This window comes from Heliangelus exortis, chromosome 12 (assembly GCF_036169615.1).
Source record: "Heliangelus exortis chromosome 12, bHelExo1.hap1, whole genome shotgun sequence".
NCBI lineage: Eukaryota > Metazoa > Chordata > Aves > Apodiformes > Trochilidae > Heliangelus > Heliangelus exortis.
Window position 1 is genome coordinate 16,392,410 of NC_092433.1, and position 27,277 is coordinate 16,419,686.

General features: G+C 42.5%; 1 protein-coding gene across 2 annotated transcripts in view; it reads right to left on the minus strand.

The window, feature by feature from the left end:
* Positions 1–23,719, minus strand: part of TAFA4 (TAFA chemokine like family member 4) — a 73,770-nt gene extending 50,051 nt beyond the window's left edge. For both annotated transcript variants that reach the window (XM_071756263.1, XM_071756264.1), the window contains exon 1: positions 23,112–23,719. The gene's annotated coding sequence lies outside the window, so the exon portion shown is untranslated. The remainder of the gene's footprint in view (positions 1–23,111) is intronic.
* Positions 23,720–27,277: the final 3,558 nt, after the last annotated feature.

Genomic DNA, 27,277 nt, shown 5'->3' on the forward strand with positions numbered 1-27,277 from the left:
TGTCTGTGTGATCAGTGCACTATAGCATCCTCTGACACCTTTGCCTTGCCTTGCTTCCAGCATCACACTCATACCCAGCAGATACACTTTGAAATCACTATATGGAGACACTTTTGTGGCAGTACTGACACACATTCCACAGAATAATGAGTTCAAAGGCTCAATTTCATAGACAATCGAGTCTCTTTACTCTTATTGTTTATATTTGTTCTCTCACTTCTACCCCCAGGCTCACGTTGACCTTCTGCTATCGAAAACATGACACGGTGCAATTTGTGAGAGTAATAATAATAGGGTCTTCTCTTACAAAGGGAGCACAATAACCTTTTCTCATCTTCTTTTCATTTCACTTTTCCTTTGATCAGTTAGAAATTTGTTTTTAAGAAACACAAAATTACACTATCACATTGGAGAGCAAAGCATCTCTGGGGTCACAAAAACAGAGGGGCAGACACGTTTCAGAACCCTGGGACAGAAAAGTCCCTGGCTCGATACATTCAGCTCCTTTCTGTTCAAACCACTGTGAGAAAATAGAGTAATCGCAGGAGTTAAAGAGGTACCAGGCCAGCAATCTATAATTAATCACATTTTATTCTGTCTTCGCTTTCCAGTGTAGAGAGTTTTAGAGTGAGCCAAAATGGCAAGGCAGCAATTTTAATCAAACCAAAATGTGGGCAAAGAGATGTCTTAAGACAAAGCACTGCCATCCTGTATTAATCCTTTTTCCAAGAATACACAGAAAAGGAAAAAATAAATCACTCATAAGCCTCAAAAGGCCTATTAAGAAAAAGCAAACAGGCTTTTCAATATAATATTGTATAACTCACATGGTTGTGTGGTACATTTTTACCCATTTCATAATAGGACAGATAGATAAATACATTCTTACAGCGTGCTTGTAGAAATCAATGTTGCAATATACTAACTGTGGACTAACTGTTGTATGTTCCATAATTTTCTTAGAGGAAAAAAACAACCCAAAACAAAACAAAAAAAAGCAGTGTAGATGCATCTACAGGTAAATACTAACTTTAGTGTAACCTGGTCTGGAAACACACGTTCAACAGTGGTAAAAGACAAGGGAATATTGATTATTCTAACTCATTCCAATGAAATGGATGCAGCAGCAGCAGTAGATGATACAGCCACCAGCATATCTTGGGGCTTTCTGATGCCTCCCAGGCAGTGATATTTCTTGAGGGTTGTTTGAGGGGTGTGTAAGGCAAACTCCTACAATGCAATCTGAAGTCTGAGGTTCAGCTCTTTAATGTCAATAAAGGAGGCAGATCAGGACAGAAGCAGGAGGCTCACCTGGTTAGGAACAGTAAAAAGAGTTCCAGGCCTCTCATGACACAAACCAAATTTTGTGTGTGTTCTGTGATCAGTGGTTTTACTGCTGACCCTGCCTGGTCTCAGGGCACAGTGTTTGGGAAGCTGAGTTGCTGCTTGGCAGCTTCTACAAAAAAGGAAATTACTCTGGATCCTTCTGTGCCTTTAGCTCTGCTGGGGCAGCTGCTACCATCAGTGGCCACCAGTGGCCCTCCTGTGGCCACCTGCCAGCAAACTGAGTGCCACTTGAAACAAAATAAATACAAGCATCACCTCCCAAGAGGTGCCAGTACATGAGGGCAACTGGGATGTTGTGGCTGAAGTTCAGCACAGCAGGGTTAATTTACACAAGAAGGACTTGAACAAAAGTCATCCATGGAAAGCAGTCTCATGGAGAAAGGAGTTGGTTTTGTACAAGGAGCTCTGACCAGGAGACCAGTGAATCCCCACCTCCATCTCTAGCAAAGTGATAGAAAAGAAGAAAGGAGGAAGGGGGAAAAACCAAGGGCTCTGCTCTCAACATTTCTGCATGGGCTGGTCATGAACAAAAGCTGCTTTGCATGTTACTCACCCTGGAGGCTACAAAACTCTCCCGTGGCAGTATTTAGGCATCCATGTGCCCAAAATAAGACTCTGGTTCTTCTATCTAAAGGGAATTGCAATGGTCAGGTCTGCTGCACTTCAGACCCAGCACAGTCTGCCTCTGCACGCCAGTAAAATGGCCATCAATAGCATTTCCCCACCCCAGAGAAGGATTTCAAGAACAGAAACAATAAAGGTCTGAAGTTATTTGAAAACTATATGGGCACTGTATAATTCCTTTGACAGATGGAATAAGATAGCATTGTAAATTAGGTACTTTTCCTACCAATATTTACATGTTGTAAAATACTTCTTACAGCTACTCTCTGTAAAGAATAAATTACTAAACCGTTTAATGCCATCTTCTATAATAAACTATTAAATAATTTAGAAAACCTCCGTCCTGTAAATATTTAAAAGCCCTTAATTTCTCTGTTCTCAATAACTCCTCACTGAAAATACAGCCAGTGCAGCCCTTAACAGAGTGCTCCTCTGGAAAGCCAGGAGTTTGCCAGCCTAAGAGAACAACCCCACCACCAGCCCCATTAAACCCTTATGTCCTACTGAATAAAAAACTGAGAGAAAACAGAGCAAGATCCAGAAGCAGAAGGAAAAAATAAAATCTAGTCTGGTCACTGCGTGTGTGTGCTGTTAGTTTGAGGGGAAATAGAGAGGAAAATGTGAAGGAAAAAAAAAAAAAAAGAGGAGCCAGCACCTTCTTGGCCAGCTCAACCTGTTACACATCAACTAAATAACACGGAAAATCACACGGACCTCCTGTTAAACGCCAATAATCGGGACGTACATTTAGTAGCATCCCTCCAAAAACCCCTTCCCCGACTCCAGGGGCCCACGGCCCTCAGGGGAGAGCCGGCACCTTTTAGGTGCCTCTCCTGGTCCCATCGTAGCCCACCCAGCAGCTTTCGGGCCGCGGGTGGGGAAAGCATTTGGTAAATTTATTTTTCTGTCCGTGCTGAACCGCGTTTGATGCGGGGTTGGGGGGGCACCCGCACCGCTCCCTCCTCCCTGAGGTGCAGCGCTGCTGCCCCCTGGTGGTACTTATTTAACCTAAAAAAAAAAAAAATAAAAATAGCTATTAAACTCTTCCAACTTTTTGTCATGGCTCGGAAACCTCATTAAGTCGCATCCCGTCCGGCCGAACTCGCACCCTGAGCCATCCTGGCCCTCGGGAGAGATCCTCTCAGAGGGTCCCCTGCCCAACACAAAGCCTCAGATTTCCGAGGGTTCCTTTCTGCCTGATTGAACTGTCCCTGCAAATTAAGTTTTGTGATTAATCACATTAACACATCGCTGGCACGGAGTTCCCCCCCTCACCCTCCTGGGGCAGTGGGCTCCTCACACCATCTCACAGGCCCTGCCCTGGCTCCTCAAAGTTTCCTCTGAACACACAGAAATGGGCCAGAAGAGGGAAATAACGTGATTAAGATTCTGAATTCAGTGCATTGTCGCCCCTCACCCAGAAATCTCTGCATCAGGTCAGATAGCTTCAGCTTGAAGCCTTCCAGTGGCAGTAAATTCACCAGAGTTAAGCTGTTCCAACAGTTAATTAACCTCGCTTTAAACACAGCACCCAATTTCTAAGCTAAATTTGTCCACTTTCTGCTTCTGGGCATCTGATCTCATTAGGACTCTTGCTGGCAGATGAAAGGGCCTCTCACCCTCTGGCACTGCTGCTCACAGCCCTCCCTCCACGGTGGCCCTGATTTTCACATCAGTGAGGCAGAGGAAACCTCTCCTGAGGCAGAGGAAACCTCTCCTGGGCAGGCTTTGCACTATTAAATCCATAGGGATGACCTTTATCAATACCACAAGCACAGGGAACAAACCTCCCAGCTTGTCCCTCACCTTCCTTCCCAACCCATCCCGCTTGTCCACCTGCTTGGAGCATCCCACGGGAGCAAGTTAGGGGCTCAAAGGTCTCAGCTCTGCCCCTCCCTGCTCACACCAAGTAGCAGTTACACCAGGTAGGAAGGCACTGTGCAGACTGAGGAAGAAAGGAAGGACACCAAGTTATGCACATGGTAACATAGGACTTGTGCAAGAAAACAGAACTTTTACTCAGCCCCGTTCCTCTGCTCTTTAGTCCCAGAGTTAACACCAGCTTTGCTGCTGCATTTCCTCCCACAAAGGTATCACTGAGAGAGGCCCCATCACACCAAGCTCCATAGCTTAAGGCAATCTGAAAAAAGCTCTTCAGACAGCAAGAAAGGGAGCTAAGGGAGGTAGCACCAAACTGCCAAGATGCTGCCTCACTTTTAAGGCGGGCAGGTAGCCTAAAAACCACAGGGAACTCTGCAGTTCCCAGCACCTCCCAGACCCCAGCAGCCTCCCAACACCCTTCACCTACAATTTTTAAGTACTTTTTGATGACATCACTTTTCATTTCTGAAATCAGTCTCTGCTGGCAGCCACTCAGTCTGTCACCACTAGTCAACCCTTTCCACGGGAATATTTCAAAATCCCACTTAGCAGCAACTGGAGGAGGAAAAGAAAACAGTGCTGATAAGAGCCAAAGGAAACAAAAAACACAGCCTCCTAAGAAAGGAGTTCTGAACTGCTACTACATCCACATAGCATGAGGTATTGACCATCCACACACAGACAGACATCCTATGTGCCATGTGTTTTGGGGGGAAATCTGTTTGAAGTTCTACCAGCATTTGAAGTTCTCAAGGGTAGAACTGTCTTTATAGTCTCCTATTGAGATGAGAAAAAACCTTCTATCCACTGTGGGAATGTAAAGAGGATGTGCTGGGAGGACTACAAAACTATGCCTAAGCCCCCCTAATTCTCTGCCCTGCTCACTGTTGCCTTCCTCAGTTAACTCTGCCAGAGTGAGAATAGTGAGTAGGGTGAATTCTCTATTGAAAAGTCTTTTACATTTGAATTTTTTCAGTTTAAGTGAGAGTTTCTGGCCCCCAAATTTAATCCAGTGGAGCTTGGCTCACACAGCAGTGTGCAGAATCAGAAGACAAATTCAAGCAAGGGACTGAAGGTGAGAGCTAAAGGATTGCCAGAGCAGCTCAAGTTCACCCAGCATAAGGAGGAGTTTGGGATCAAAGCTGTTGACTCCTCTGCTGAGGGAGAACAAGTCAGATGTCTACTCAAAACCTGATGTCATGCAAGCTACAAGGGCCAGTTTAAGTCCCTTCTAGGCAATGGAAGAGTAGCCTCTTCATAAACACTGACTCCAGTGTCTATTCTGGGGACCTGTGGTCACAAGTCACAGCTTTCATGTATATTTATGTGGCAAGAAGTGGTCTTACAAGTGAAGCACATGAGTTTTGCTGGTACAAATAACTGACCCCTTAAAGTTCAGAATTATCATCTCTGTATGTGAGAGGATCACCTAAACTAAATAGAATCTCATTTAGAAAATTATTCAAAAGATGCTTTAGACCCTGTTCTGTCAACTCAAACTGAGTCCACAAGTTCCCTCCAGGAAAAATACCTCAGCCCAACCAGACTGCTCAGAGAGGGAAATTCAGCCATTCCAGCTGTAGAATCACAACAGACCCTTGTCCCCACAGAGCATTTCCTATATTCATCAGCATCCTCCAAAGAACTCTTCTGCCAAAATAAACTCCTGAAGAGGTAAGCATTGCTACCAAGGTTTAAGTTTGCCCAGACTTCCCAACTCAGGCAGCCAGCACAGCCCATCTCCTCATTACAGCCCAGCTTTTCAACTCTCAACCACCTTTATCAGAGAGAATTTTTCATTGTCATGATCCAGGTTTTTTTCAGTCCCTCACTATTGCTCCAGATCTCCTCCTCCCCCCCCTGGTGAATGCCCTGCTCAGGAGATGGGCAGTCTTGCAGGCACCATCTTCAAGGAGGCACAGGAATTGCTTCAACCCTCTTCAAAGAGGAGGCAGAGCTGAGGCAGTGCCTTGCTCTACCCCCAGCTGACTTCCAAGAAGCAGAGCAGTCCTCACCTAAAGCAGGCAGCAAAAAATGTGCAGAGAAGCCTCTTTGAAGGGGATCTCTTTAGCAGGAGGTTTCAGACAATATGCATTTTTTTCTCTTATTTTCCTCTTCTGCAAAATTTGCCTGCCAGGTAGCAAAGCAGTCAAGTGACTGCAGAGATTATCTGGAGCAATAAAACACCATTTTCTGTACCCTGCATTGATGGAGAAACTGCATTTTGCCCAGAAAAGGAAAAGATAACCAACCCAGGAGCTATAGAACAGGTCACCCACCTTTCTTCCCCTTCCCCTGGGACCCAGGTGAGCTGGTTGGTGAATTTGCAGAGATCACCTGAGGAAGGAAAGGAGAAAAGGAGAAAAAAAGGGAGGGAAGGGAGGGAGAAGGGGACCTCATCTCACTTTGTGGCTCTGCATAATGGACTGGGAGGTCTCAAACCTGCTCTGGGTGGTCAGCCCAGGGCTCAGATGGAAGAAGGAGTAGATGATCACTGGCTATGGGTGGCAGTTCAAATAAACAGCAAGAGGCAACCTCAAGGAAATTACATGAAAATTAAGAGTGAGCAAGTGTAAGCAGTGAAAAAATGTTATAGCCCTTGTATTTGTTTAATCAAGAATTTGTTGGAGATGTGCTTACTGTCTCCTTGAAGAGGTTTTTTTTAAAGAAGAGTATGATTTAAAGAAGTGGTTGTCTGTAGGTACTTGCCAATAACATAAAAATTAATTGTCCTGCAAAGTTAATTTGTTGGGTGCAAACTTTCTGTATCTAATGGTACAAGTGGCTCAGAAAACTCGTGGAGTCTGTTTTGATGGAGCTTTTTTAAAATTGGTTGAACACATATGGGGTTGTCAAGGGTTCCTTCTCCATGTCCTGGGCTGGCTTACATGTTTGCTTGGGGTCTGGAACAGGACTACATCACCCTCATGCCTTGGAGCAAAAAAATCCCTGGGATATAAATGCAAGGTGAAGAGTCACTGTTCACAGTGTCATCCTCAGACAGACATCAGTTCAGAGGTTAGTGGAGGAAAATTATGGCAGAAATAAACTGAAAATACCTCCTACATATAATGATCATTTTTTCATGCAGACAGGGTCAGCTGGTGCTATATTTAGATATCTTTCTGGTGGGTCTGTGGGTCCTTATACAACCAAATTTGGTCCCTTCCTATTCTCCAGCATCAGAATGCTCTGTTCTCTTATTATTCCCCCAAAACACCTCATTGACAGTAAATAGTTACAGAATGTCCACTCATGCTGTATTAGTCCCTGACTGCAATGGGGTGACACATTTCTGTGTCACCAATCTGACCTGGTCTCTGCTTTTCTTTCAAGTCACAAAATGCACCAAGAGGAAAGCACAGAACTGGTGGTTTTGCTTTTAGAACACAAATCTGCCTCGTGAGCAGAGGACACACATTGGCTGGTGAAGAATCCCAACCGTCTGGGTATATAGGATAATTGTTCCACTTGGGACTCATTAGCTAATTGTTAAAAGAATCTAAAGGGAAAGCATTTCATAAATTCAGCACTAAATTTCCAGAAGTGTAATTATGGGCTGAATACATGTTTTTAGCACCTGTATTATCAACTACATAAGTCAATAGCAAAATTTTTGGTGCTGTTCTACCTCTGTTATCTCTGTCAGCATTGTTGTGGTACATAAGGGTAACTGCTATCAAAGTGAAAGGTATTATTTTTTTATATTCCCATTTTTATCCAAAGATAACACAGTCAGCTTGGAATTGGGAAAATCCTGCCCCTAGCATATAAAACCTCTTGTGGGAATAGTGAAAAATAGAACTTGCACAAGAGAAGAGAGGCACAGACCAGAGAGCTTTAGCCCAGCTTCTTGATCTTGTTTTCTCATTTGTCTTTTGTGCTATGGGACAAGTTTTTTACTCAGTGTTAGGAAGAATTGTTTGCTTATTGGAGGCTGCTCCTCAAGTTATATGAAAAAAATTATTGCTCTGCTGTATAGTAGATTCCAGAGCCAAGTTCCTGACCCATCAGTTCAGGAACTGTCTCTATTAAAAACAAAAAATCAACCAACCGAATAAAAAAAAAAAAAACAAAACAAAATAAAAATAAAATAAAATAAAATTAAAAAAAAACAAGTGCAGTATCATTCCTCATTTTTCTGTAATTGAATGGCAGAGGCAAAATACTGCTAATAAGTTAGCAAGTATGGCATGAAGACTTGGAGCTGTGCTTTCAAGGAGAATCCAATCTTGCTCAATGTTGATCCTAGTTAAATGAAAAAGAAAAAAACCAACAAACCAACAACCAAACAACATACTAAGCACAAACTCAGAGCTGTATTTGCTTTTCTATGGTTTGGCAACATCATGCTGGGTAGAAATACTATCACAGAGTGCACCTCCACTGGACACAGCACAAGCTGAGCTAGGGATAACCAAACTTCCTATTCCTGCACTGATGGCACCAATCTTGATCTCTGCTCAGCATTGGGCCACAGGGAAGAATCTGCTTGTTTGGACCTCTCAGACTTGCTTGAGTTTGTGAGACCCGGGTGAGAGTGTCACTATTCACTGCTTTCATTGTGCTCTTCTGGTACCAGAAGTCATATAAAGTTCTCTAATTCCTGACAGCAGCCCACTACTGAGTCAAGAAGAAAAATGAGCAGATGGATATATCTGTTAATTATCTTCTGAGCCATTTGTCCTGTGGCCCTGGAATCAATATCAGATTGCCAGGAGAAAAAGCAAATTTAAAAAGTGGCCAGATCTCAGAAAGATGTATCATTTGTGATGTGCAACATGCCCTCACTGGTTTAGTTGCACTGACATATATATGGAGTGACTTTGCTTCCCTCCTGCAGGCCTTTGTCTTTCCCTTTGTAATCAGAAAAACTCCAAATTCCAATAGAAACACATAAGGCAAAGCAATCTCTCAGGTGTTTTCATTTCCAGCAGTACCAACTACTGCATGTCCTGATGCAAGAGTTTTTCAGAAGTCCCATAAATTACATTTTGCTGCCTCCAGAAAGTCTTTCCTTCATCCTTTCCTTTTCTAGGCCAATTCTTCAGGCCTCCTCCCTCATCTCCCTGTTTCTTGTTTGCATAGCATCTCTTCCTGCCTCTTCTGGGGAGTTAAATCCTGGGCACCAGCATGTGTGTGAGCATCAGGAGAATGGTTGGCAGGCAGGGAAGAATCTTCTTCACCTGAGTTCTCTTGTGATCAATGGTGCAGAGGGTTCTCCCTGCTTAAAGCAGTTTAATCATCTGCTGGATGCTGTTTTCATCCCTTCACAGGCATGAGGAAGCCACACTTTGAGTAACAGCATTTCCTCTCTGTGGCTAAAGCTAGAAACTTTCTTCTGTATCTATTTAAAGAAGAAGAAAAAAAAAACAACAACTTTTTTCACAAAGCACAGGGAAAAAATTACAAATTACTTTCACTCCCTCGCCTCCCCAGGATGGATTTTTTTTTTTTTCTATTGCAACTTCCCTCTTCATGATCACATAACCATGTGCATGACTGATGGGAGGAGCTGGGGGAGGGTGAGTGGCATAATAATGATTATGCCTGGAAATGTTTAGGGTTGGAAACAAAGTATGAGATCCCTCCACTTCCCCTATCTTACTTTAAGGCAATTATGACTGCCTTAAAGATGCAGGATCTGTTGAAAATAATGAATTGCTGATTGTTTATTTTCATGGTAAACAACATTCAGCTTTTAATCAGCTTTTTGTCATCACTAGAGAGCTATTAACTGTCTTAAAAATAATTAGAAAACAGAAAAGAAAAATTTCCTATAATTATTTTCATCCCAAAAACCAGGACTTTATAAAAAAATCCTTAAGATTCACAGAAAAACATCATCTTGGTGGCATGTTTAGATCACTCTTTTAATGACAAGATATTGTTTGCCAGAGAAGAGGGGAAACAACATATGGAACACTGAATCATACTTAATATTTTTCCACAAAGCTGCCACAGATTGTCACCCACCAAGCTGAGGACTGATTAACTCACAGACCTTCTCAGCCATCACTGCCCCTTTCCCCTCTTTTCAGAGAGTCTCTCTCCTCCACTTTCAGTTTCCAGGAGCACTGTGAATTTATTTCAGTGCCCAGGTTTAGTCCCCCAGTGGCTGCTGTTTCCCCTCACCTCACCCAAGTTGTGCTGGCAGTGGCAGAGCTGAGGAAAATAATCACCATTTCTCTTTCTCTGGATTGTGCTTCTTGAGTCTGTGTGATGTTATGGATATTGGCATCTGAATAAGAACCAATATTTTCAGCCACCTTGGATGGACACTCAGTTATATCTGCTGAATTTTTATTTTTTTTTTAATAAGGAAACATTGCAGGAGACTTTCATTTCTTGTATCTCTGACTCTTCACAGAATCTTGTCTTTCAGAGCCCTACAGCACACATTTTTCCCATTTTTCAGGGAAAGAACAGTGAATACTGTCCTGGGGGAAGCCTTAACTACAAGAAAGAGAACAGCCACCACATTTCAATCAAATCAGAATTAGCAGCAGGTATGAAATGTCTCAGCAGGTACCACCCTTCTGTGGCCTCAGAGAGGCAACATAACTAAAAAGAGCCCCTCCATCTCACATACAACTTTCCAGTAGCTTTCCACATGGATAATCCCATGAAAATACACCCTCCACCTGCCTCATTTGCTTCCCCCACTACACTGACTGTGACTCAGATGCTCACAGGAAAACAAGATCAATCCCAAGCACCTTCCTAGATCCTGAGACAGCTGCTGGTGTCCTCTTGTGCTGTTTTTTTAACCTTTCAGGGTCTCTTTCAGCAGGCAGTGTCCTGCTCTGTGCCCTTAAGGTGCAGCTCAGGACCATGCAGCCCTTGGTAAGGGGCTGGGGGACACATTTTGTTGTTGTCACATTGCAGAGAAAATTTCCCCAGAGCCAAGGAGGGATGCCCAGCCTGATGGCAGCAGCAGACAAACTTCTCAGGCCCAGGAGGAGTTAACAAGCTGTGAAAAACAGGTCAAGACTGGGTTATGGGTTCTAAGGACCAACTCAAGCCTGTGTGAGGGGCTGAGCTCCTGAAGTTCTCCCCCACCAGGATCCCACTGACAGCATCTTGGGGTTTTTTTAATTTTATTTTTTTTTTTTCAACTGAATTGTGATTCACTTTAAAAAGGGATTCTTCTTGTAAATCAATCAGTGCTAGACCTGTTTGACCTACTAGTGTCTCTTTAAAGATTAATGAACTGGAACACAAAAGTGAGACTCTCTTTAACTGTTCCCATCTGAGTTTCCTGTATGTATCTTTAAAGAAGCCCAGGGAGTGGTTGTATCATTCATTTAAATTCTAGGGTTATTTCACAAGCATTTCCAGAGCCCAGCAATAGGTAAGAACAGCCACTCTGACTGACAGGCAGCCACTAGCAAAGACAATCACAGGACTGTTTTAGATTAAAATCTGATGTTATTAAAAATTAAAGCACCTCAGGGGCCACAGCAGGAATTTGTTAGGCCTTTTACTTTAATAGTGGCCACTAATTAAATGCAAAACAGCAACACATATTAAAAAAAATAAATATATATATATGAAAAATCACACCCTGGGTTTATATTCTCCCATCTCTAAGTGAAACCCCTTTCCACATAATTTGCTTGGGATACTGACACTATGGCATAAAAGAGAATAAATAGCCTGTGGAAAGTGTGGTTTATAATTTTAAATTATTTTTGCACTGCAGCCAAAAGTTACTTTCTTAAACCATGATTTTGTCCTTTTTAATTTGACTGTTAAATTATAGAAGAATTCCTAATTATTTGTCTGCTTGCAATAGCATCATCCAACTTGCTACCTGAGAATAGTAGCATGGCATAAATAATCTATTGCCTTTTTAACCTGAAGGTCTCAACATCTGGTCCTCAAGAATATGAAAAATTTCTAATCTAGGAATGGAATACTCCTATTATAGTCACTAACAGGCATGTTTTACTTTCTGAAGCATCCTCTTTTCAGCATTCAGAAGCCTGAGTGTTGCACTGAGTGGATAGCAGGCTGGGGTTTAGCATTGTCACTGTGCTCCTGGAGTGAGCAGAGTTAATTAATCTAAATTAGATTAATTCAGACCCATCTGAATATGATGCTTAAGCCTGGCTTAAGCAACAGTCCAGGCAATGCTGTAGGTCACCTGGGGCCTCTTGGAGCTTTCATCCACCAGAAACCTCTGGCCATCCTGTCTCCTGAGACTCTCATCTCAAAGTGCAGAACCACAGCCATATCCTGTCTTTATGTTGAGTAAAAATACTTCAGAGTGAGAGCAAAAATCCAGAGGCTGCTCCCCTGGCAGAGAAGAGCAGTAACAGGGTCTGTGTTGTGGCTGGCTAAGCCTCAGCTGAATTTGCACAGGGAGGAGGATTATATTTTCTCAAACGTCTCTAAGAAAGCTCTGCTGAATGCCATATAATAAAAATAAGGACAGACCAGACTTGACAAGTTTGCAATTAATTTTCCTTGGCTCTTATTCACGTCTTTGATTCTGGCAGCCTTCCTCTTCTGACCGAGAGGCACTGCCTCCCATTAGTTACTCCTAACATAGCAAAATCCATAATGTGGCAGGTGTTTGCTCCTCATTTCATTGACACAAGTGTTATGTTTAATCAAAAACTGAAGCAAGAGAAAATGAACAAAACAAGATGGAGAAAAAAAAAAAAAAAAAAAAAAAAAAAGAAAGAAAATGTGGAGCCTGAAGCACCAGTCTGCCCTCACCACTTCACAGTTTGGAAGGGCACTGCTGGGTACAATCTCAAAGAATAAAATTTGCCTGCCCAAATCCCACACTGAAGTGTCAAACTGACCCATGGAAGATCTACGGAGACATCCTAGCAGACTTCTCAGCTCATGTCCTATCCACCAACCAATACCTTTCCCAGAAATATTAAGAAATCTCTCTCCAATCCCTTCTTGTTACACATTTAGTATAATTACCACCCCTCTTTCCCATCCCAGGGCAGCCATGAGTCTACAGGTAAAAGAAGACAAAGTCTAAAAGTCTTTGTGAACCAAGACTTTGTGTTCTATTACCCTAGAAAGCCAAAAGAGCTGTCTAGAAAAGACAGGAATAAATAAACTTCAAAACTACTGTTGGACAATGCATTTGCCAGAGAAAGGTGGTGACCCAAGGACCTGAAGCAGAAGCTCAGCCATGCTTGTCAGATGATGTATTTGTGGCTGCAGTGAGATATGAAAAAACACATTCTGAAAACAACAAAAAAAAAGGATGTTGAAGCTTGAAAACCAGCAAAACTTGGGAGTCACTTAGAACTTAAACATGAGAATCGTGGAAGTCTTATTCAAGGCACAATACTCTCCATGTAATTATTCCCACCAGGGAATCCTTATTACATGAGACCAAAAAAAAACCCAGAAGAGATTGCCCTTCCAGCAGAAGGTCATTCATCTTATGCTTTAATAAAATCAACTACAATGTCTTAATATCTCATCTCTTCCTAGCAGCTCCTCCTCTACATTTTGTACCCTGACAAGAGCTACACGATATCAAAAGAAACATTGGATGAAAGACAGAGGCTCTGGGATGTTCCTTTTTCATCATGTATAATTTGTAAAGCTAGTCAAAAAATAGCAAGCAATTTATCCTGGAATTCTGCCAGCTCTGATATTCATAGCACATGTGATCAAAGAGGAGAATTTGCCAGTCAGTGGAAGAACAATCAGGCTCATAACCTGACTTCCACCACTGAAGACAAAGCCTGCAAACATTACTATTGATCAGAGTAAAACTATTTTCATCTGCACTGCACTAGGCATTAAACCTCTGCAGAGTCAAGGTCTACCTAAGCTGGAGCAAATGGTTCCAGAAATTTGACAGTCCTGATACATGGGGAGTTTTCAAATTAGTAAGAACAGGAGACACCATGAAATCACACTGAATATTACAGAAAAGGTTATTATAAATGGATTTTATGTAATACTGCAGGTTATGTTACAGCATATTGACATATACAACAAATTAAAACAGCTAATTAATCTTACTACCTTCGACTGATAATTTTTTAATTAAGTCACTTATCTTTATCTACATATTTAAGAATGTAGATCTTTCATTATTTATGTCCTAAAGAAAATCAATGTTGTCCTGATTTGCTACAGCTCAAACAAGTGAACAGTATTAGCTAAAATAAAACAGCCTAATAGAATGATAATTCATTAACTTTATTAACAAGCCCTAAGAAAATATATTGAGCACATTTTCATACTCCTGGAAGTCTGAATTATGAAGTAAAAGCTTAATGGTGTTCAGTATGGCTAAAACATACATAGTAGATTTTTTTTTTTAAAGTTTCTAAATAGAAAAGGAAAAGGAGAAAACTGTTAAAAGAGTCAAATGAAAGTTCATCCTTAATACAAAATTATATTATAAAAATCACTATCAGAAAGCTTCATACTCTATAATGAACTAAGAGACTCTAGCACTGTTTAGATGCAAGTGTCTAAAGGCCCATCCACTACACAGTGCTGAAATATTTGCACATCAAAACTGCCTCTGGTTTTACACTTGGGATTCTGAAGCTTTATAAAAGACACCATGGAAAGAGTAGACTTTGAATCTCAGTTTCTGGAGGAAGCAGCATTTTTCTAGTCATCTCAAGTGCCCTTTTCTTCTCAGGGTGACCTTCGCTTTCGGATTTGGAAAATGGTTTTCTCTCGTGTTCAATCCTTCTGTGTAATAAATTTAAAAAATTACTATTTATCTTCTTTAATACATTAGTCACATGTAGCAGGAGAAGCCTCTGTGGGAATTTTTGCTATTGAGTTTGCTCAAGCTTAAGTCAATGCTGATTTAGAAACTATAACTTATGCTTAGTAACAAACAATCATGAATATATTTCTTGGAATAACATCTTTCCATTCTCCCCCAGCTGTGTGTTTGGTTTATCTGGTGCAATGCTATGTAGCAGTGAATATTTACAGTGACCAAAGCAATTTGAAAGTAATGCTTTTATCTTGCCCATCTTATTACCCTGTTACAAGCCTGAATCACTGACATTTGGAAAACAAACAGATCTGATGGTTCTGAGAAATGTAAATGAAATGCAAATTAAGCAGACAGGTGTAAGTGATATTTATTTCTGAAAAGGGAGAATCTGCACATTGCTGGAAAACTGCCTGTTGCAAAGTTTTATTTAAGCAAGTTTAAACAATTTTTTTTTTCATTTTGCCTTACTAATCATGACCTCAGCTGCTTGCACCATGTAATGACAATAATGAATAAACATGCTGTGCTTATGAAGAACTAGAACCTAACAAGCTGATCAATTGTTAATTCTATAAAGTGACTAAGACGTGTCTCTACTATCAATAAGTAAATCAGCTTCTATTTGTTGGATTTATGCACCTTGTACATATCCTCCAGCTATTCTGCCCTTCTCTATAATAATGTAATTATCAGTTTGGTCATATTTAAGTAGAAGCTGAATGAGATTTGATATTATTTTTGTCTTGAGGGTGGAAAAACAAAAGGAAAAACTATTCAGATATTTAAAGAGACACACCACACTTGGTTGGAAGATGCAGATTTTCCATATGCCCTGCAATTAGTTATCCACAATTATTATTTTGGAAACCATTTATTTTACAGTATTATTCTTAAATCTTAAATCTATAGTGAGATAGCCATTCTAGGGAAGGAGGACATTATTAAAGCCACCTTACTCTAACTCTCTGTAACAAAGAATTTACAAAAAAAACCCCAAACCAACAACAAAACCAATGTTCATTACTTGTAGTACAAGATATTGCTCCTGTAGAAGAAGGCATTTGAAACAAGACCAGTCTGGCTTTGGCCAGTCTGTATTTTTCCTCTCAGATGAGGAATGCACAAAAGATACACCAGGTTTTCAGCCATAACACAATTACTTATATTCCAAACACAAATAGCTGCCACCATCCACTCTACTTCTGAGCAAGATTTAACACTTACAGTTTATTCACTGGTGAAGACTCTGTTTAAGAAGTAGAACATGTAACATGCAAAAAAAACAAGGGTTGGAAGGAAAATACCTGATTTTCATCTGATTCTTATACATTCTTACAGCCTTCTGCAAGGTGCCCGTTCAGCCCTTCAGCATCAGAGCTCATCTCAAGCTGGGGGGAACCAAAGAGAAAGCTCTGCCTGGATCATATTCCAGGTGAAAGACACACACTGGCAGAATATTTAAAGTATGTTTTAAGTATATTTAAGTATTAAATATTTTAAGTCTTTAAAGTTGCTGCACCTTTTTCAGAGTTGTAAACAGAATTCAAAAAGGTTTGGGGCTTCTATGGCTATTTTATCCTTACACCTAAAAATATATCACAAAAATACATCAGAAACACCTGAAGAAAGGAAATGTTCTGGAGGGAAATGCTATTAAGTATGTAGATAAGCTGAGGACCAATTAATTTCTAACACTTCCTGAACCAAATGAACCTGTTCATTTCTCAGGTGGAAGGTTACACTAATTCAGCCAGAAATTGCTCTGCTTCACCTCAGCTCCATCCCACCACATCAATTTGGTGTCTAAAAAGAGGGAGAATCCTTTTCCTCCATTACTCTCCTAAAGCAAGAGAATTAGTGCAAGCTTTTAAAAGTAACCATTCCTAAGAAAATTTTGTTCTTTTACTAATCCCTGAACAGAAACAGATCTATAATTAAACAAAAGCAGAATGAAAAAAGCACATGAAAAATAGGGGGGTAATTTCGGGCTAAAATAAATACCTTTTTTTTGGCTCCAGTTAATCCTACACACCCTATAACCAGTACATATTTCTCCAGTTAAACTATTACTCCATTACTACCTTTTAGCTAAACAAACTAATGCCAAATACCTTCTTACACTCTTCCAAATCATGGATATTAACTCAAAGGTTCATGGACACTGTGTACCTGAGGAACATGTGACAATCTCTCTATATTCCACAAAATTACTAATCCTTTTTTTTTTTTTTTTTCTTTTCAGATTCAGTGGCCTATTTTATGTACCAGTCCACTCACTGCTGTAGACTCACTGTCTGGGGAAAAATTTATAGCACTTGACTTCAAGTCATAGTTCTGCTCAGTACCAAGAACATCACAACCAGCACGAGCCCACCAGTCAGGATCAGTCTCTCACAGTTCCCTGAATTCCTGCTGGGTCAATTCCAGTGAAATCCATAAAATACTCATGGGAGGAGGCCCAGCTGCCTGTACACACAGAGAAAAAAGGTTTAGCCTCAGAATAACAACTCCAGCTGACCAGAACTAACTTCACTGCCTCACAGCATCCCCCTTTTCCTTGGGGAGGAAGCAGGGCAGTGATTTCAGGGCAGAACAACCAGCACAGCCTTCTCTCTGCTCAGCTGGATGAGCAGGGCTGATCAGAACCCCCTTGTCTGGGTACCACCCAGGAGCATCTTAGGGCTGTAGGGGGGAAGGCTCAGCCCCATCCCCTCTGGAGCTGATGTGCAGAGTGAGAGGGTGGAAGTGGGAGAGAGCTGTGGGGCATCACAGGGATTTCCATCACACTCTGTCACATTTTCTAGGAACAGGGCAACCAAATGTCCTGGGATTGCCAGAGACCCTGGGTGATGGCCAGCACAGGAGATATCAGCAAAAAGACCCCTCCATCCTTTCTAATAACCCCATCTGCTGAGCATTTGACAGAACATTAGAAGGAAACCAGCAAGGAGTGTGGAGTACAGGAATGCCCAGTGAAGGGACCATCACCAGCAACTACAGCTTCTCTGTTTTCTTTTCAGAATTACAGGGAACAAAGAGTCCCAAAGGCTAATTTAAGTAGGGCACATTAACCCCACAGATTGTTTTCAAAAGCATACTACCATGAAAGGCCTCGACCATATCTGTTTTCTAGATTAAACAGAACAAGAAGTTTCATTCAGGAGTCTAAATTAAATGAATTTTGCTAGGAAATTATAATCTGGATGCATTATATTCATTTCTGAAGCAAGGCATTTCTCTTCCTGTCTCCAACATTATTAGCATGTTACAGTGGCTTAAATTAAAAAAGAAACATTTGTTATATCACACTGATACCAGCTCACTGCAATATAACATTTTTGAAACAGGAAAATATCACGGCTTAACATCATAAATTCAATGCTGCAACAAGATAAATCTTTCCTATTAATGTAAACCTCTGTACTTCACAATATATCTACATCTGCAGTGCACTTCTATGTGCTGATTGGACCATCATAAACACACATAATTCTCATTGAATAATGGAAGCAGCAAAGAAATATGAGGGTAACTGTTTTCTCTAGACTTGAAACAGCCACAGCCAGGTCCTTCTAACAGATTCACTCATGCAGGGATGTTCCCACTTGCATATGACAACATAAAATACCCTCATCCCCATAACTGGAATCTAAATAATAGCAAATGACATCAAAGTATAGCAAGTCCTTAATTACACAAGCACAGAATGGGTGCTGGAAGCTTTATTAACTTGTAGTCCTAAGTCACACTTATAAAAACTGTGTACACTATCAATTAAGACCTTACAGATTTCTCACTGAATACCTGAGGTTACACTGAAATTGCTCTGAAAAAAAAAAAAAAAAGAAGCTTGTTTAATTTTCTGGAAATGAAAAATCCCTAATCACTCAGTGCTGCCTATAACAGCATTTTCTCCTTTTCCCCTTTACATTCAGATTAACAGTCTGAAACTTGCACCAAATGGGAATTTGGCACACAGTCAGGAACTGCAAACACCTGAATTAATCACCTGAATTATGCAAACATGAACCTGGGGTTTGCAGTTTGTTTTAAAAGGCTAAGGAGCATGTATTAACTGGTATATCAGTGTCCAGGCATTACCCAGATGCTTCTGGTTTGGTTAGCAGTTTCTTGCAGGAAAAAAACAAAACAAAACAACAACAAAAAAAAAAAAAAACCAAACAAAAAAACCCTATGAATTCTTAAAGAGCTAAAGCATCAGAACTCTGCTTTCTCCTTTAAGAGCTACTTCCAGAACCAGTGAGTCCAGGCTGACTTCTGTTGCCTCCTGTCCTCAGCTCAGAAGGATGCAAGCTGTGACTGAGTTGTGCTTTGCCAGTGGGTGGAGGGAGCTCAGTATTGAGGGCTGGGGACCAAGTTCTTTAGCCAGATTTTTACCATCACATAAGACTGAGGCTGGGAGTGCTACCAGATAATATATTTATCCCTGCTTGTTATATCTCACAATAATTGGAAAATAACTGTTATTTTAGACTAAGGAGGGAGAAGACTTGAGCTGATGCTATGCAGAGGGAAATATCTGCTGAGGAGAAAGGCCTGACCCCAGCAGAGTTTTTATTCCACAGATGTTCCTGTAAAGTGTAACTGGAATTGGAGCACAAGAGAAGTGGCAATAAAAACAACAGGTCAGCTTTGAGTCACTGCAATACCCAAAACTCCTTTCCTTCCTTTGAGTTTTACTCTGGCAGAGTAGTACCAAGTCTGAGCAAATCAGCCTTGCAGCTCACAGCCTTTCCAAACTAAATTGCTGGAAAAAAAAACAAAATAAAGCAAAATTGGTGAAATCCACAGCCCTTTGTTCCTCCTTATAAGCCTCTCTAGAATAGCTGAGAGGCTTCAGTGACACAGACTGATAGAAATCCCCAAAGCTTGGAAGTATTCAGGATGCTTTGCCACTGCAGAGCAGCTGGGATCACTCTGCTAACCTCAGGTGAAAGTGTGCTGTGATCTTCTGATCTGCAGGGTTGGCACTGGCTTCAAAACAGCCACTTGCATGATGGTTATCAAATTTTTCAAAGGGAAAAAGAGATGCTGAGGGAGTTCTACTAGACCTTGAGAGAGGGCAAGGAGTCCCAGAGCCATAAACTGTGAGAGTGAGACAAGGAAAATCCAATGCCTTGAAAGAAAAGTATTTCTGTACAGCAGCTTTTTATTCTAAATATGCTTCCAAAATCCAGGACAAAACAGTATCCTCATGGCTTTCCTCAGGAGACTGGAATGAGGTCTAGCACTCTAAATTATCTTGTTGCTTTATATTCATATGTAAAGTGAGTTTAAAAGAATAAAGGATTTGTCTTACCAGGTTATTAAAAATTGGTATTACAAACAAAACAACTTTCTGCACCTATAAATTGAAGTTTAGTTCTAGATTAAGACCTTAGTTTTTGTTGGCCAACAAATAACATAATTTCAATATTTCATAAGAAACTTTATTTTACATTAACCTGAGAACTTCTTTCCACCAAGTGCTTTATTGTTTACCCCCTAAATGTACATTTTTCTAAACACTTGAGAAATACTGGCCAAATTCTGCCCTTTTCACTCAAAACCCAGTCCTTAATTGGGCAGCCTGCCTGAGAGAGGACAGCAGGTGCTGGCCTTAAATTAATAAAAGTTTGGCATGGAGACACCAAGAGCTGCTCCACCAACTGGGTGCCAATTCAGATCTAATCCAGAGCAGATACATCTGGAAGGCAATACCAGGTAACACAGATGTATGACCCTAAGAACTAAATTAAATCCACCAGTTCTCCTGAATTTCTGTAAATCTCAGTCAAGTCAATGGGAATATTTTTATGCTATTTAAATCATATCCCAGAATTACTGGAGCTGGAGCAGCCTTCTGGGCAGCCAAGTAAAGGGTCTGCAGAATAAGTGGTGTGGACCCAGACTATTTCTGCACCCTGGCAAGGCAGAAAACTCTTGACTATGGGACTGAAACCTAATACCAAGCCTCTTGTATCATTTTGCCTGTGTTTTTGTTTAATAATTAGGAGCTTTGAGCTATCAGAGCACAAACCTGTACCTTCCACCAGCACTGAAGTCATTCAGAAAAATGATAGCAGGCATCAGTGTGAAACCAAAAGGCAAAAAAAAGAGAATTTTTTTTTAATTTGGTACCGTGTAATCTAAACTGAGGATAGTAAGTAATAGCATTAAAAAAAAAAATCTATTTCACACAGATGAAAATAATTACAATTCTCTAGAGACCCTCACTCTGCAGTCACCCCTGTCATTTCCCAGCTAGTAAAAATGTGCCACAGGATATCAGAAGAAGGTAACATTCTTCTCATTTTAATATTCCTCTAATCCAATAATGGCTTGTTTACTGCCTTCTAATTTAAAGGTAATTCATTAGATGTATCCTGTCACATCTTATTGGCATCGAAGGCATAAGGCTCATACACACCTCTGGGGCATGCCAGTGGTAATGATCATACTCTGTGCAAATGGCTATCAGTGCCACGGTGCTGATAAGGGACCGTGTGTCTTTAGGTATATATAAATTACAAATAATAACATTAAAAGACTTCAGGGATGAGCTCTGGACCCAAAAATTTACATTCAACACTAAGAACTCCGGCAAACATAAAATACTGGAGCGAACACAAGTGATTTGTGTGCAAGTATTTGTGACAGTGACACAAAAGGGTCTTACACAGCCTGCAGGGGAGCCCCTGCCTGACCTTCGGGGGACTTGGAACGAGTCTGCTGCAAAACAATGAAGGTGAAGGATGCACTGAACAGAAGAGGCAGCCTCAACTCAGAAATGAGCATTTCAGGAGCCAGACCCTGCTTGGCAACATCTGTTGCGATTCTGCAAAAAGCTACCCCGAGACAGCCTCTTTTTTTTGTTTGTTTGTTTGCTTGGGGTTTTTTTTTGGGGGGGGGGCTTTTTTGTTTTGTTTTTTTTTTTGAGTAACCCCACAGCAGTGTCACAGGAACTGAGGCCGAGGGCTTCCAAGCTGCTAGACTTTGGCAGCACAGAGGCACCGAGGTCTCGGGGTGAAGGCGAGAGCTCAGCAGGAGCCCTGAGCACAGCGAGGAGCAGGCACCGACCCCGGCAGCATCCACCTGGCTGCATCGCTTCCCTCCGGACTCCCCGGACACGGAGCCTGTGCCGACCTCCACCTGAGCCCCTCGACTCAAAGCAATAAAGTAGAGGAGGCGATTTACTCCAGGTAAATCCACTGTGTGCTCAAACACATGGTTCAGCCACCTCTCCTGCCACCAAAGCTGAGAACTCGCCCGCAAGCAGCTCAGTTGCAGCTTCTCTCCCCATAGCACGGAACTAATTGCTTGTTTCCAATAATCTCTTCCCCCAAAAAAGTGAAACCCTTGGTCAGCCAGACTAACCACAGACATGTGGCTATTTAATTAACCACGCCTGGCTCAGAGGAGGGCACAAGACTGAGAAACAAAATGAAACCCTGCTAGGAAACCACCACCCCTTTTGTCCAAACTTGTGTTATTCCTGGGGGAGCAGGACAGGATCACCCCATCGATTTGGAAGATAGTTTGGGTCAGTAGATGTCCAAAACCATCACCTCATTGGCTGTCGATGATGTCATGCCCGTGCATTAATCCCCAGTGACTGCAGGTTTAATATCACACATATCACCACATCATCTGCATAATGACAAGGAACGAGAGGCTTAGAGGAAATTACTGGAGCAGAGAATAAAGCAACTTGTTGAAACAAGGGAAAGTTGCATCTCTTCGGTGATTATCCCCAGCTTTCCTTCTTCTTTTCGAAGTGAAGTTGGTGGGGTGAGGAAATCACACACGCCTTACTGAAAGGTGTGGGTATCGTGGCATCTCTGTTTTAAAGAAAGTAAATCTTCAAGAGCTCCTTCTCAAAAAAGTAAAAGTGCCGGTGGTGAGAAACCAGCTGATCTGGGAAATAAGACTATTTCAGGAGCTATAAATTCGGGAGCTACAATTAAAAACATTTTTAAAAGGGAAAAAAGAAATTAAGAGAGCTACCCACAAATCAAGCTTGTCCGATTACTAGTGACACCCTTATCGCTAGAGCAGCTACGGCTGTAAATGCATTACACACGCACACACGTACGGAGATCTATTTAAACACCACGCAAACCCTGAAGCCTCGCAGGCTGTCAGTCACACTCCCGATGCCAGAGCCCGCAGGGTGCCATAAAAACCGTGTTTAAAAGAGCAAATATCCCAAAGCAGGAGCTGCCCGGAGCTGCGCAGAGGAGCCCCCAGGGCAGGGGCAGCCTCCCAGATCCAGGTGGCCACTTGGGGATCAGAGAAGTCACCCTTCTCCTTTCCTAAATACAAGTTACCGCGCAGATTAAGACGCTTCTCCCAGCGCAGCTGCCTCACCACCCCCACTCCCTTTAGCTCCCCCCCCCCTCACCGGCTCGGATCTCCCTTCTATCCCGGGCAATATGCGGGGACCCTGAGAAGGGAAACCCCAGCCGAGCATCCCGACCCCGCACCTCCCGGCCCCAGCTCTTCCCCCCCCGGCACCCCTTACCCGATCTCCGCCGGCTCGTCCTCGCCAGATGCTCCGCTGAAGCCCGGGGGAGGCAATGGGAGGTGTGTGGGGCAGGGGGGAAGCATCCAGGGGGTGCGGGGAAGCCCAGCCCGCTCTCCAGCTGCCGGGAGGGATGCTCCGCGCAGCCTCTCGCATGGAACGGCGCAGCGCCCGAAGTGGCTTCGGAGCTTCCCCTCCCACTCCTCCTCTTCTGAGCCAGGGGGAGGAAACACACACACACACACACACTCTCTCACACTCACACACACAGACAAAGTGTTACGGTTTTCCTCTCTCTCCCACCACCGCGGGGCTCCCTGCTCCCTCCTCTCACTTCTCCCTCAGTCAGCGGCTCCCCGTTAAGTGCAGAGCTAAAACTGTTTGGGTGAAGTCTCCCCCTTTTCCTCCCCCGGCTCCTGGCAGCCGGGGATGCTGCCGGGGAAGATGCTCTGCCTCCCGCGGACAGAGCTCAACCAAGGCTCCTCACTGCCTAACACAGCCCTGACCTTATTTTTAGCATCCCAGCGGGCGCTGCTCAGCCGAGGGAAGATAAAGAAGATGCTGGTCCAGCTCGCAGCCCGGCCGCGGTTGGCAGCACCTTGTGGAGACAGCCGCAACTTGAGAAGGGTGCTGAGGGTCAGGGCCAGGACCTCCACACCCCCAGCCCGCCCCTCACCGCACGTCTGATCCCTGCTGCCCCCCTACGCCACCGCCCCGTGGGACAGCAATAACTTAACGCCTTCGAAAATGTAATTTTAACTGGATAAAGTGAAAGCTGGTGTTGCACAGACCGACTGCCACTTCGACAGCCTTGCCAGCTGCCTCTGGGAAAGCCTCTGTTTCTGACACTGACTTTCTGTGCATCCTTTATCAACTTACTTTACACCCTCAGTTTCTCCCAGAGAAAGGAGCTAACAGGAGCTCCTTGCTCCTTTCAGTGCTTGCTGAAACAGTGATGTACAAACACATCACCAGTGGGAGTCAGGCATTTATTTATCCATAGATATTGGTGCTATTTCTGTGAGAGAGGGCAGTGTCTCACCAATAGTGACCACAGAGCTCAGAGAAACAGTGAGCTGATCTTGGCTGTGTTCCCTAAATTCTGTTGTGATACCAACCACCGTCACCATCCAGGACAACCATTTCTTAAATTAGAAGAAATGCTGAAAATCTGCCTCCTGGAACAGGGCAGGCTACTTTTCTATCCCAGGAAATCACTCATCAGCTACTGATGTGGAATGGCATATTGCTTTTCAAGCTGTCCATGTGCAACTTTTCTAGGGCACATATCAAAACCCAGTAAAAATCTCAGCAGTTTTCACACCACAGCTCACTGTAAATTAATAATAGAGTAGCAGACTCTCACATCCTGAATACATTCACTTAGCCTGAAAAAAAGGGTCCAAACCCCAGCCTTAGCTTTCCCTCATCTCACGTCAGCAAAGCTCAGCTGTGCTCTTTCCATCAGTGAGAGTCACAGTACAGGCAAAATAAGAGTGAACAAGCCCATGGCATCAGCTCACATTTCTCCATCTCATTCCTTACATGTGGAGCTACCACCTTCTTGTTTACTGCTCCTGACACTTAACACCTTCCAAACCTTCATGAAGCCTAGAAATAGAGACAAAGGCAGAGAAGTGAAGCAGCTCCAATATTTGTGAGAAATAGATCTGTGGAAAAGGGAGAGAACTGGATGGGCTGGTGGGAAAGGGAAAGGTTTAGAGGACAGGAGACACCAATCAGCAGGAAAAAAAAAAAAAAAAAATGTCTGTACTTGCTGCCAGGGGAACATTGTGTTGAAAGCAGGCTAGGCAGGACATCAGACAGGAATTAAGTAGGATCAGCACCCTCAGTGTGTGTGGACAGAGCAGTTTGCCTGCCATGGGTGCTCTTCCAGCCAGGCTGCTGAGCCATGGGAGACAGGAGTTCACTGCTCTCCCTGACCTGGTGCTCCCTGCACTCACATTTCCCTCCTCTGTCTCAGGCCCATCCCTTTGACTCAGTTTTCCCACCCAGACCATGGAGACAGCACCACTTCTTGTGCAGGGCTGCTGTCAAAATGAATTAAGTGATGTCCAAAGAGTACTTTGAAATGCAGATATTATGCTCACTAGTTTTAATGCCTCTAAAGCGGTCTCCAGATATCTCTAAATCCTCAAGATATCCCTGATCAATTCCTGTTTTACAGATGAGGAAGCTGAGCAGAGGGATGGATGCTTGAGTCCATTCCTTTTATGTCAGACTCTCTAGGTCCCCCTGACCTCACCATAACTTCCACTCCCAGTTGCTGGCCCAGAGTCCCATCCAGAGACACATTTTGCTGGTGACAAAAGGAGCACCAAACATGCACTGACTCCACACCTGAATACTACCCTCCTACAAAGACATTTCCTTTGGCAAATCAATGGCTAGGATTCAGCTTCCATCCCATCCTACAACCTGGTGTTACCTTCCTATTTCTGGCATCTCCTGCATCTTTCAGAACCCCCATGAAAATGTGGGCACTGTGGGGCTGAGCCAAAGCTGTCCCTGTGTTTTCCTTGCCTTCATAGGTGTACTGGGAAGGAGCAGGACACAGGAGCTTCCAGTCCCCAGGCCTGTGATCAAATTATCTCTCCCTCTGTCACACATCCTAATCATCACAGCTGGCGGTCACGCCAACAATATTAACTCTGCTGAGTAGCTTTCAGTTTTGCAATTAGCAAGGTTTTCTGCTTCCCTCAAATGAAAAATAAGCTTGCACTGCTTAACGCTGCACAAATGATACAGATACATTCAAGGCCCATGTTAGTGTCTTGAGATGAACCAACATTTTAAGTGCTGTAGATGGTTTAAATCTTTTGAAGATTGCAGTGGTTACAAAGCTCATTATTTCTAAACATGTTTATCCTGCCACTCTTTTTTTTTGTTGTTGTTGTTTGCAAAATTAGGCACTGCGCAGTTTAAATAAACAACTATTGTAGTACTAAACATTGATTAAAGAAAAGGGTTCGATTTAAATTATTAAGTGGTAAGATAAAAAGCATCCTTCTCTTTTGTGCACCACTTTATTCAGAAGTCAAACTTCTGCAGTCTCACTGAATGCTAATGAGCAGCATAATAATGCACAAGGGCAAGAGGGGGCTGAGTAATTAAAAACAGAGGCCAGAAATCAAAGGGCTGGAAAGATACTCACCAAAATAATTCAATTATACATTAGAAACCTGGGATAATCGAGACACATCCCACAGTTTCATTCATCATTATCCCCCAATTTAATATCCATACTGGGTTGCTGTACACAAACAACAGCAACTGGGACTTGCCTCAGCTGAAGAGACAAAGGCAACGTGCACTGGGGTCCTTCTCTCATCATTCCTACCTTGAAAATGGCTTCACTTGACTGAGTACATTCTCAGTTAAACTGGTTTAGAGAATTATTCTTAGCCACGAGCTATTTCTGCGTTGGTTGTGTATTCCTTTTCTCCATAGGTTTGCAATTAATTAATACAAATCTTCACGCCCACCATTTTAGCTTTCCTATAAAAATTCATCTCCTACCTCTCTCCTTGGCTTCACCTCTTCTTGTGGCTTCAGGCTTTCCTGGTTATCCACAAAAACCTGTGTCAGGCAAAGCAGCAGGTAGGTTCATTCAAGATTCATTTAGCTGGGATCTGGCAGCAGGGGCCTCTGAGGTTCTCATGCAACAGAAGCTGGGTCAAAAAGCCCTAATGTAGCTTTCCAGTGTCACCACTTTTATGGGCCAAGGAGTCCCAGCACAGCTTTTAGCATCCAGAATGGCAAAGAGGACACACACAGGACTGGGTATTCAAGAAAATTCCAGTGCCATGTGATAAAACAGAAAAAAAATAAAATAAAATAAAAATAATAATAATAAAAAATAAAAAAATAAAATAAAGCAGAAAAAAAACCACCTGTTCAGTAGTTTTGGAGAACAACAGAGGATTTATGTGATTTTTGTCTTGATGCAATAAGCCATGATCAAACCTAGTGCCCTAGACACTGGTAATAGCTTCATGGAGGAAAAAAACCCCAAGTGATGCATCATCAGGAACCATGGAAAACAACCAGAAAAAAATGAAAAGAAGTTTCCAGCTGACAAAGGAAAGATTTGTTGTCTGCAAAGTCTGCGTGTGCACAAGTCGTTTCCTCCCTTCTGGCACATA